Consider the following 9,940-nt stretch of genomic DNA (forward strand, 5'->3'; position numbering starts at 1 on the left):
GAAACCAGGTGCATAATACGGGCATAATAATATTCAAATTGAAAGTTTATAAATAAATGTCATATTTGGAAATTCTGCATCGATAGCTCTGGTACTCTATATTGAGTCATGTATTGCATATTCTTTATAACCTTTTAAACCATGAACTCATGTATACTTTTATATATGACATTTCAATATTGCACGCAAGCCATGCGTCATAATAAGGCGGGATACTCTGACCTGCAGTTGAAAAGGTTGCTCGAGGCCAAAGACAACATTTTAATTTTTTTAAATTTAAACAATATTTTATTATGCAATATTTCACAAATGGATAAGATAGCAGGCATTGCCAATATAAATCCTCTCCGACATACATGGTCAAGGTCATATATACAAGATTTAGTGTCATACAATATTGACAATACTATTACAATAGATATAATATTGCTTTGTATATTATAGTAGATAATGATATTTTGACATCAGCAAATAATCTAACTGGGTTGTCTAAGTGTGTTGATATGTCATTAATGTACAAAAGGAATAAAAAAGGGGCCTAAGACTGATCCTTGTGGGACACCAGAGTTGGTACTTTGCAATGTTGATGAAAAACCATCAAGGACTACTTTCTAAGTTCTATCAGACAAGTAGTTTTCAACCCAACATACAAGATACACAGTTCACTATTATTATAAGTGATTTACTTACTTATAAACTTTAATTTAGTAACAGGAAAATCAATGAATTATGGAAGATATACTTTTGCTACGCACAACCCCATTTTTTTGTTATACTTAATTCCCTGAGTTAGTTATCTGCATGGTCTTGGTCTTTTGACAGATTAAAATTCATAGTTTGTCTTTCTTTCTCTACATGATTTTTTTAGAAGAAAAAATTTAGAATCCATTAAAGATCAAAATTATGATATGTAAAAATAATAGAAAGAATATTTCTGAATTTTATGTTGAAGTTTCATAGAGCATAAAAGAAAGAAGGAGAGGCTATTAATAAAGAGAAACCTTTTCTATATATTGTTGGAACTTTTTTACAGAAGCATATTGTATCTAGTTACATCTTTACATTCCAAATATATCTGTGGGAGGGACTTGAACTTAACATTCTGCCATTGCCTCCTATTTATAATTTAGTTCAACATTTTTTCCGAGAGGTGCAGTGTAAAATATATATATATATATATATATATATATATATATATATATATATATATATATATATATATATATATATATATATATATATATATATATATATATACTTAAATTTATCTACATATATATATATATATATATATATATATATATATATATATATATATATATATATATATATATATATATATATATATATATAACAACTCTAAAAGACAATGATTGAACAAATACTTGTTGGAATGCACTAATTCGTATATGAAATAGGCAATAAATATTAGAAACACTCGTTAAAAAGGCAAAATCTAAACTAAAGATACGGACAATAAGTAAAATTATTAAATTAATTATGAAGGTAAATTTATATCAGACCACTTTCAAATTGTGACAACTAATTTGTGAATCAAATTACAATAAATTAGTTCAATTCCATCTCAAACAAATAGCCTTCTTTCACAAACTTTTTTAAACAAGAAAACGAATTTTAAACTACAATACTGAAAACCATATTCCTGTTGTTTGTAAGGATATAAGTCTGTTTTAAATTGATATTACACGAGGAGTATATTAAACTCTTAATTCATACAGTAAAAAAAATCGACATCTAGTTCTACAAGTGTACCTAGATAAGGTATTTGTGATATTAATATTACTAGTCTATATTATTCATCATGGAAATTCCATCGTTTATGTTACTAGCAGAATATGACAGGTTTACCACAGTGGTTTTTCATTCAATTTCTGACGATACGCATCATGAAAAAGAATAGAGCGTCTCTCAATCAACAAAATTTTAAATAAACCTGTTTTATTATGCCAGCATAAAATTTGCATCATGTCGGTTTGATTGATCGTTGTTAAAGAACGAGGGCTGATCCAAAATTAATGACACAAGCGTTACATCTAATACGAGGAGTCGATTGTCACGGCCCTTATAATACTCTATCGATCCTCCTTTGAAGAAGAGCTTTCTATATGTAGATATAGAAAAATACCCATTTAAAAGATGAATTATGAAGATATTTTCTTTATCAAGCAATAGTTTAAAGTTAAACGAGTCATATCTCAAATTTCTAGGTAGATCCGATGGTAAATTTGTTGACCAGCCAGCCTCCTGAATTAAAAATATTTCAAAATTTCGTAGTTAAATATGAGTTTTACGTTTTTCTCGCATGTTTGGTATTGTTTTTTCCACAGGTTTAAAAAATATTGTTATGTTGTAAATTTTAAATTTACTTGTGGGTGTAAGTAAACATAAACGGGTCACTTGCAAAAAAAAGCTTATACATTAAATTTTATGATGACAAAAAAATTCTTAGAAAAGGTCGAAATGAAGTATAATTATAACAAATTATTACAAAAACCAAATATATTTATATAAATTTCAGCAGTTGTACGATTAAAATTGAAGTATTAAGCGTGTGTGTTAGACTAGGAACTTTCAAGAAATTTATTTAATATCTTAAAATAAGGGAAAAAAGTTTTAAAAGAACCATATGTTTGTATGAAATCACGGTGTGTGGACTAGTTTCACTTTATGCTCTTTTTACATTTACCTGGACGCTGGGGAAATTTGAAGCAAACGATGGGAAGTACCTTTCACACCTCTGCAAGTTCTCTCACAAAGAAAAGAGTTGTAAAATATATTTTAGTTTGAACACCATCCAGAAACATTTTTAATTTATTTTTGCATTTAACTAATATTTTCAGCTTGTTTTGCAATCTGATTTTTGTCTGTGATACAATATGACATTTATTTCCTTTTATATTCACTGTTTTCCACACAGGAAAAATATTGAGAAATGATGTATATTGCGAGAATGACTGTTCAAACAATCATGTGAACAATCTGCTATTTATCATGATTTTATTGACTAGGTTTGTTAAACAAAGAGCAACAATTTTAAAAACTGATTAAATTAATAAAATCATGGAAAAATTTGGATCGTTTTTGTTTCTCGTTATCTTGGTCTTGTTAATTTGGTATATTTTATTCAAGTGTTTCATTTGGTATCAATAACAATATTGATGAAACAAATATTGTAATTAGCATTTCCTATACAGCAAATCAGAATGATATAAAAAGACAAGTAGCTAAATATATGCAACGTAAAAGGGAAAAAGAAGACTGAAGAATCCCCTGAATAGAAATGAATTTCTACCTTTCATTATTTCAATTTATTCTTGAAAATACGATAAATGCAATCAAGGTACTATCTTTCTGAATTGTATTTTCCTCTTCATTATGCATGCAATTGTCATATCCTGCCGAACGAAGTTTTTTTTCTAAATACATATATTTTTTTTATGCACTTTCCCGCTCTCTTGTGATTATACCTCAAGTTTAAAAGTCTTCATCGTCTTTGTCTTTTGACAAAATTTTGATTAAAATTCAGTAATTGTAAATCTCTCTCTCTCTCTCTCTCTCTCTCTCTCTCTCTCTCTCTCTCTCTCTCTCTCTTTGATTTTTTCATGAAAAGTTTTCATTAAAAACCAAGATATATGAAATGACAAAAAAGTATTTATTTTTTAATTTTTTACAAAGGCGATTTAGTTGTGACCAACATGTTTTAGAGCTCAGAAATGAGAAAGAGGGGGATATTGATTTTGTAAATAGTACAAGTACAATTGAAGTTATTTATGTATGTATTTATGTAAGTATATGGGAAGGACTCGAAAGTAACTTGCAGCTTGTGTTCCTGTTATCCTAAACATTATTTACTAAAGGTTCAAGGTGAAATATGACAAAAAAAACTTTAAAAAACAATGATTGCACGAATGCTTGATGGAAAATATTAAATCTTTAAACACACAGGCAAAAATACGAGTAAACTCATGTACATGTAATATAAAAATTCTTATAGAAAGTAGAATCTAAATCAAATTAGGGACCACTATTTAAATTATTTTCAAATTAATGAACTTTGAAAGGACTATGTATGGTTTGAGCCTAAAATGGCCCCCTTAAATGAACATTGTCATTTTACTGTAATTCTTTGTTTTATTTATACAAATATACATTTGAAGATTTTTCATAATTTTCATTTTGATTTTAGTGCCCACAATTTAAAACTATGACATCATAAAGTTAACCTTTTCCCGCCATTTTCTCATTTTTAGCATAAAACGGCTTGGTTTGAAGCAGTTTTTCTTTAAGGAAACATTAATTAAGCGACTGCTTGAACAAACAAAATATTTTCACCAAAGATGTATCTCTCCAATACTTATAAGTGACAAAAAGTTCGTTCTTGTTCAAAGTGTCGCTCTATTTTTCCCATTCGAAAAAAGATAAGAAAAATGTCTATTGTTGACTGATTTTGATTGAATTATAAAAATAGCGTCATTTCTGACGTCATATACTGCCAGTGAGTGCATATAAATAAAATAAATAGGTGAAAAAACATATTTTATGTCAACTCTTTTATAATATAACACAACAGATTAATGTACCTAAATCATTTTAAAAATAGCGAATTATGGGGGCCAAATTTGACTAAAATCATATATAGTTCTTTCTGTCAAATCACAACCAAGATCCTATTAGTGATTTGGTTTATTGAATTGTAAACAATTTGTTAATCAAATCGTCAATAAATTAGTTCCATTTCATCTTCAATATTTAAACCAAAACCTTTATATACCATTCCTTAATGCAATAAATAAATAAATAAATAAATAAATAAATAAATAAATAAATGAATAAATAAATATTGTGATAAAACATTTTATGTCGGTTTTTGTTAAATGGAATAACTGATATATTACAAGTGGAGTAACGAGCTCTTGATTCATACTGTAAATAATTATTCCAAAATTTTGGTACACTAATATTATTGGTGCGACATCTAGTTTTAACCAGATACACGAATTGTATTTGTAATATTATATTACTTTATTGTAAACCACGGAAATTCCATCGGATGCTCTGAGCAGAAGTTAATGGCAAGTTTACCATTCTGGTTTTCCATTTAATTTCTGACTGTGTAATTAATGCATATACTCATTAAATAAAAAAAGTTGGCGTTTGTCAATCACCATTAGATTTATTAACACGTTTTATAATATCTGCATTAAATTTACATTATATCTGTTTGACAGACGTTTTATTAATTGGAGGGCTGATCCAATAGTAATGTCACAGGTGTTATAAATCACGAAAGATCGGCAATATTTTTTGAATTGTCTAGTTTCATTTCAATTTTATTTATAGATATGATACCATTCTCTCCCAAAACTGTTTTTTTTTAAATTACGTTTATCAAAAAGTTTAAAAATTTAAAAATATTAACAAATGATATTTTTTTCATATATGCATATTAAAAAAATGAAACGTTTCTCTAACATTTCTGGACATGTTTATTAGATATTTATATCACGTATATATTTACAAGAAATATAACACACTGAAATGGCTTCCATGCAACTGAACAATTTTCCATGTTTTCATAAAGTATTTAAAATTATATATAAAATCGTTGAAAGCATATATGTATCCTTCTTTAAACAACAGAATCATATTTTAAAGAATACTATAATTCTTTATTGATATTCAAAGTCATGTTTTTGTGAAGTTTTTCACCTTATTTTAGATCTGAGAACTTCAATGCAAAATAATTACTTCTGAAAATAAATGTACATGTATTACTTAATATGGGAGATAAGGTTAGTCGCCACATGCCAGCAACATCATTTATAGACTCTTGACGTTTTGTTTTGAATCTATTTCTCAGTTCTTTTTACAGCAATTAATTCAACACAATTTATATTGAACCATAATAACAGTTATAGATATAATTCAAGTTCACAACGTATAATGTTTTGAAAATAGAATTATATCATCCAAATAAAAATAATGAACGTGAAAATTAATATATTTCTCGAATGTTTCATAATGCAACGCCCATGACAAAGAGCGATGGATCATGTGACATTTCACTGGATCAACCTTCGTATAATACAAAAAATTGGTTTTCCAGTGCCAAAGTCATTTTGCAATAGATTTAGATTGTTGTATCATTACAATTCATATTTGTTTTAATGAATTTTGATTGATAGATCTTATATTTTATTGTAATATTTTGGAAAGAGAAAAACAAAATTCGAATCAAGTTCAAAAAGTGTTTTAAACTCGAGTTTCATTGAATTGTAATTCAGAATATTTGATAAAATGTTTTATTCTTTCTATATCATGCCTTTTCAAAAAGCGACATAATCCAAATATAAATGTACTGATTATATATACAATTCCTTTTGTTATTCCACTTCTTCAAAAGGTTTTAATACACCTTTATGTGAGTTACAAAGTCTGCATTTCTGTTGATACGCCTTTGCTGTTTATAAAGCGTAAACTACTCCAACCATTTTATATATGGATGCGCAGATCGGGTGCGCAGATCTAGAGGGTGGGATGTTGGAGCCCCCTTCCCTGTAAAATTTAAATTTCTTAAATTTATTTACAATGTTGTAAAATTATCGAAAATATATCTCGGACCCTCCTAGACAAACACCCCCCTCCCCGCCGGGGAACATCTGGATCTGCGGATGTTACGCCCCGTATTTCATTTTCGATAACATCGTATTAATGAAACTAATAACAGACTTCTAACCTTGAACTAAAAAAAAAAAATAGCACAAATTTAAGCACAAAAATCCAAGCGTAGTTCTAATAAACCCGTCGACATTGACTTGAAATAATCATATGGAATTCAATTAAGTTACATATAGTTTGTCTAAAATAATTGAAGCTTCTTCTTACTTTTGCAGGTGCCTTGGTGTAAAGGAGGGTGGAGAATTTTGAATTTGATTATGGAATATATTTAAATGTCTAGATGATGTAACAAAATTATCCCATGTTTATATGTGGGGGTTTTCCTAACACACGCGTTAAAAATAAATGAATGTTACAATTGTCATCTAATCAAAAGAGAAACGTTTGATTTAGTTGGATCAATCTTTTCATCAAATAATGATACGGAATTTCCCGTTAGTAAAAGAAAATTTTCAGAGTTTTGAACATGTATATATACGAAGACCAGCAATCTTGGATTATACTTTTGATTCCATCAATCAGAAAACATTGAGCTCGACAGTTTGAAGATGAATTCTCAAGGAGTGTTGATTTTGACTTTGCTTCTGTTGTGTATTGGAATTCAAGCTCGTAAGTAATCAAATTTAGTTATTTTATATTGCTTTTATGAGCAAAATTAAAACATATAAATTGAGACGTAACTTAAAGAAATATTGATTGTTTGTTTGTCATTAAAAATGTAATACAACTCGGAATTTTTAAATTTCTAACACGGTCAACCCTAACAGAACGTGAATAAAATGATTGCATTGTTATTTAAAAATATCTAATGGTTCGCATTAGAGCGATTTAGTACACAAAGAAACCCACAATAAAATGTTGTTTGCTGGAATTGTCAAAATTGTGTTCTTTTAATTAATGATCTAAGGTATAATTCATTAAATAATATTGGTTTATGTTTCAGAGCAAAGAAGCTTCAGAAGGTTGACTCCGGGAAACGTTGCTCCGCCCGTACTTTCCGGTCCCCCGTACAGCTGTTCAAAGATATACTGCGTGAGTGCATTTCTATTCTAAATGTATAGTTCAGAACTATCACCGATACTCAATACTCGAATAGTTTTGTAAAATATAATTAAGGCTGAGTGGACAACAAATTAACCATCAGATCTTTGCTTTAATTTATTAGATATGATTTGTATAAAAGCTATAAAGTATTATTCAGTAAAGAAAACATATATAAATTTTAGCTTTCAATTTCAGAATTTTCCTATATAGTCATACAAAGGTATTCTTTTACAGAAGATCAATATTGTTTAAAAAAAAATAGCCATTACGAGGGTCATTCAAAAAATACGAAGACAATGCGGCTGTCTATCATATATTTTTCATGAAAGTCATACTTAACAGATTAATCTGTGCACCAACACTTATGTTATTGATATGCGAAGTTTTAGTCCATTTGGTGAAAGGGTATGTTTGTTATCCCTTTTTAAAAACAACGTGTTTGGCACCACGGCGCACGGTAACGTTCAAAATTAAACACGGACAGTTTATAGATATACCTCATCTTTCTATCACGCTTAGTCTCTTGTGCCTTTCTTCTTACAATTTAAAATGGCACTGAACCACTTAACATCTTATTTGCACACATTTGCTCGAGAATCATAAGTTAGTTCTTCAATATTTTCATTTTCTAACCGTGTATATCTTAGTTTACAGTAAGGATAACCCTGAACGTCGGTTGACGTTACTTCTTTTATGACCAACTATTTACAGATATTCTACATTCTTTCGGACTGTTTTATATTCAAAATACAATGACCACCACCCCCACAAAATTTATTACAGTTAAACACAAACTTGCAAATAATTGTTGACTTATTTTTTGCACCATTGAGCATTTTCACAGCTTGTATCGGCTTTTTCCTGAGTTAAATCCATTTTATTTGTACTTCTCGTTGCGCCGTGACGTCAGGCGACGTCGATGTTTTTAGTCAATTCTAAAGAGGACTATCTGACTTTAGTTGCTAATATCTGTTCGACAAAACAATATATCCAATCATTATTTGGTACATAGAATACCATGACTATACTAAATTTGAAGTTTCAATATAATTCGGTTTTAAGCCAAATTTATAGAGATAATACTTTCAACATTATATGGTTTATTGTTGACATAACACACATTTTGACCGTGCGCCGTGACCTCATTTTTGCAGGATTAAATTCTAAATAATTCTTAGAAATAAAGAAATTTATTAACTTTTTTTCTTGCAAATTGTCTAAAACTATTGCTAAATTATGTCTACCAAATTTAGTATTGATATGACGTTAAGTAACATAGCTATGACATAAGTCTTCGTATTTTTTGATTGACCCTCGTATTTGGAAACCATTATTTGGAAAACTAAATGAATAATTGGTCGAAACGGCCTGAAATTTTCAAACAAGAATGATTTTTTCTTATGATTTTATTTTTATGCTTATCAATATCTGTATAGCTGAAATGTATTCTAAATTTTCTTAATCTGTTCAAATATGATACCAAAATTACCCTTCTAAATTAATATTTTTTTAAAATTTAGAGAACAAGTGGGTGATATATATAGTGCAATACAAAGTGAATGATTTATTTTCAGATGTATTTAAACCATATTTAAATGATATAGGTACATCATTAATGCATAATTTAAAAAGACTTAAGAAATTAATGTTAACTGATTTAGGATCCCTTTGTTATGACATAAAATGTTTATTCCAAAGGATTAAAAATCGGTAAACTTTAATGTTATATTAGTTTGCTTTTTTCAAAAGAAATGTCAATGCTTCTAGTTTAGGTTCAGCATGATCAATGTGTCTAAATTAATTTCAGCATGTTTTATTGCTTATAATCATAATCTTTTAATAGTTTGATATCTCTTTTATAGTTGGATAGTCGTAAATGTGGGCAACGCCCTGGCAGTCTCATGCCTTGTGTTTCATACACCCTCCCTAGAACATTCGCTTCTTGCGATTGTCAACTCCGTAAGTATTCTTATTAACGATATGCACACATACTCTCGTTAACAGAATATTGGATTGATTTTATCTAATTATATATTTACTTTTAAATATGTTTCAGAATTTGCAAGCCGTTTTGATCAAGGGAAATGATGCAAGAGGATACCTACAATTTTAACTTTTGATCTATGAGAAAAAAAAATTTATTCTAAAAATGATATTTCGATTGTTCTATTGTATTCAATTTCATTAATCTGTATTG

At 28.5% G+C, this 9,940-nt stretch overlaps 1 long non-coding RNA gene across 1 annotated transcript; it reads left to right on the plus strand.

The window, feature by feature from the left end:
* The first annotated feature begins 7,183 nt into the window (after positions 1-7,183).
* LOC136272129 (uncharacterized) lies at positions 7,184-9,705 on the plus strand. Its single transcript, XR_010710055.1, has 3 exons — positions 7,184-7,308; positions 7,643-7,731; positions 9,606-9,705. It is a non-coding gene; the product is annotated as an uncharacterized lncRNA (long non-coding RNA).
* The last annotated feature ends 235 nt before the right edge of the window (positions 9,706-9,940 follow it).

Source organism: Magallana gigas, chromosome 10, assembly GCF_963853765.1.
Source record: "Magallana gigas chromosome 10, xbMagGiga1.1, whole genome shotgun sequence".
NCBI lineage: Eukaryota > Metazoa > Mollusca > Bivalvia > Ostreida > Ostreidae > Magallana > Magallana gigas.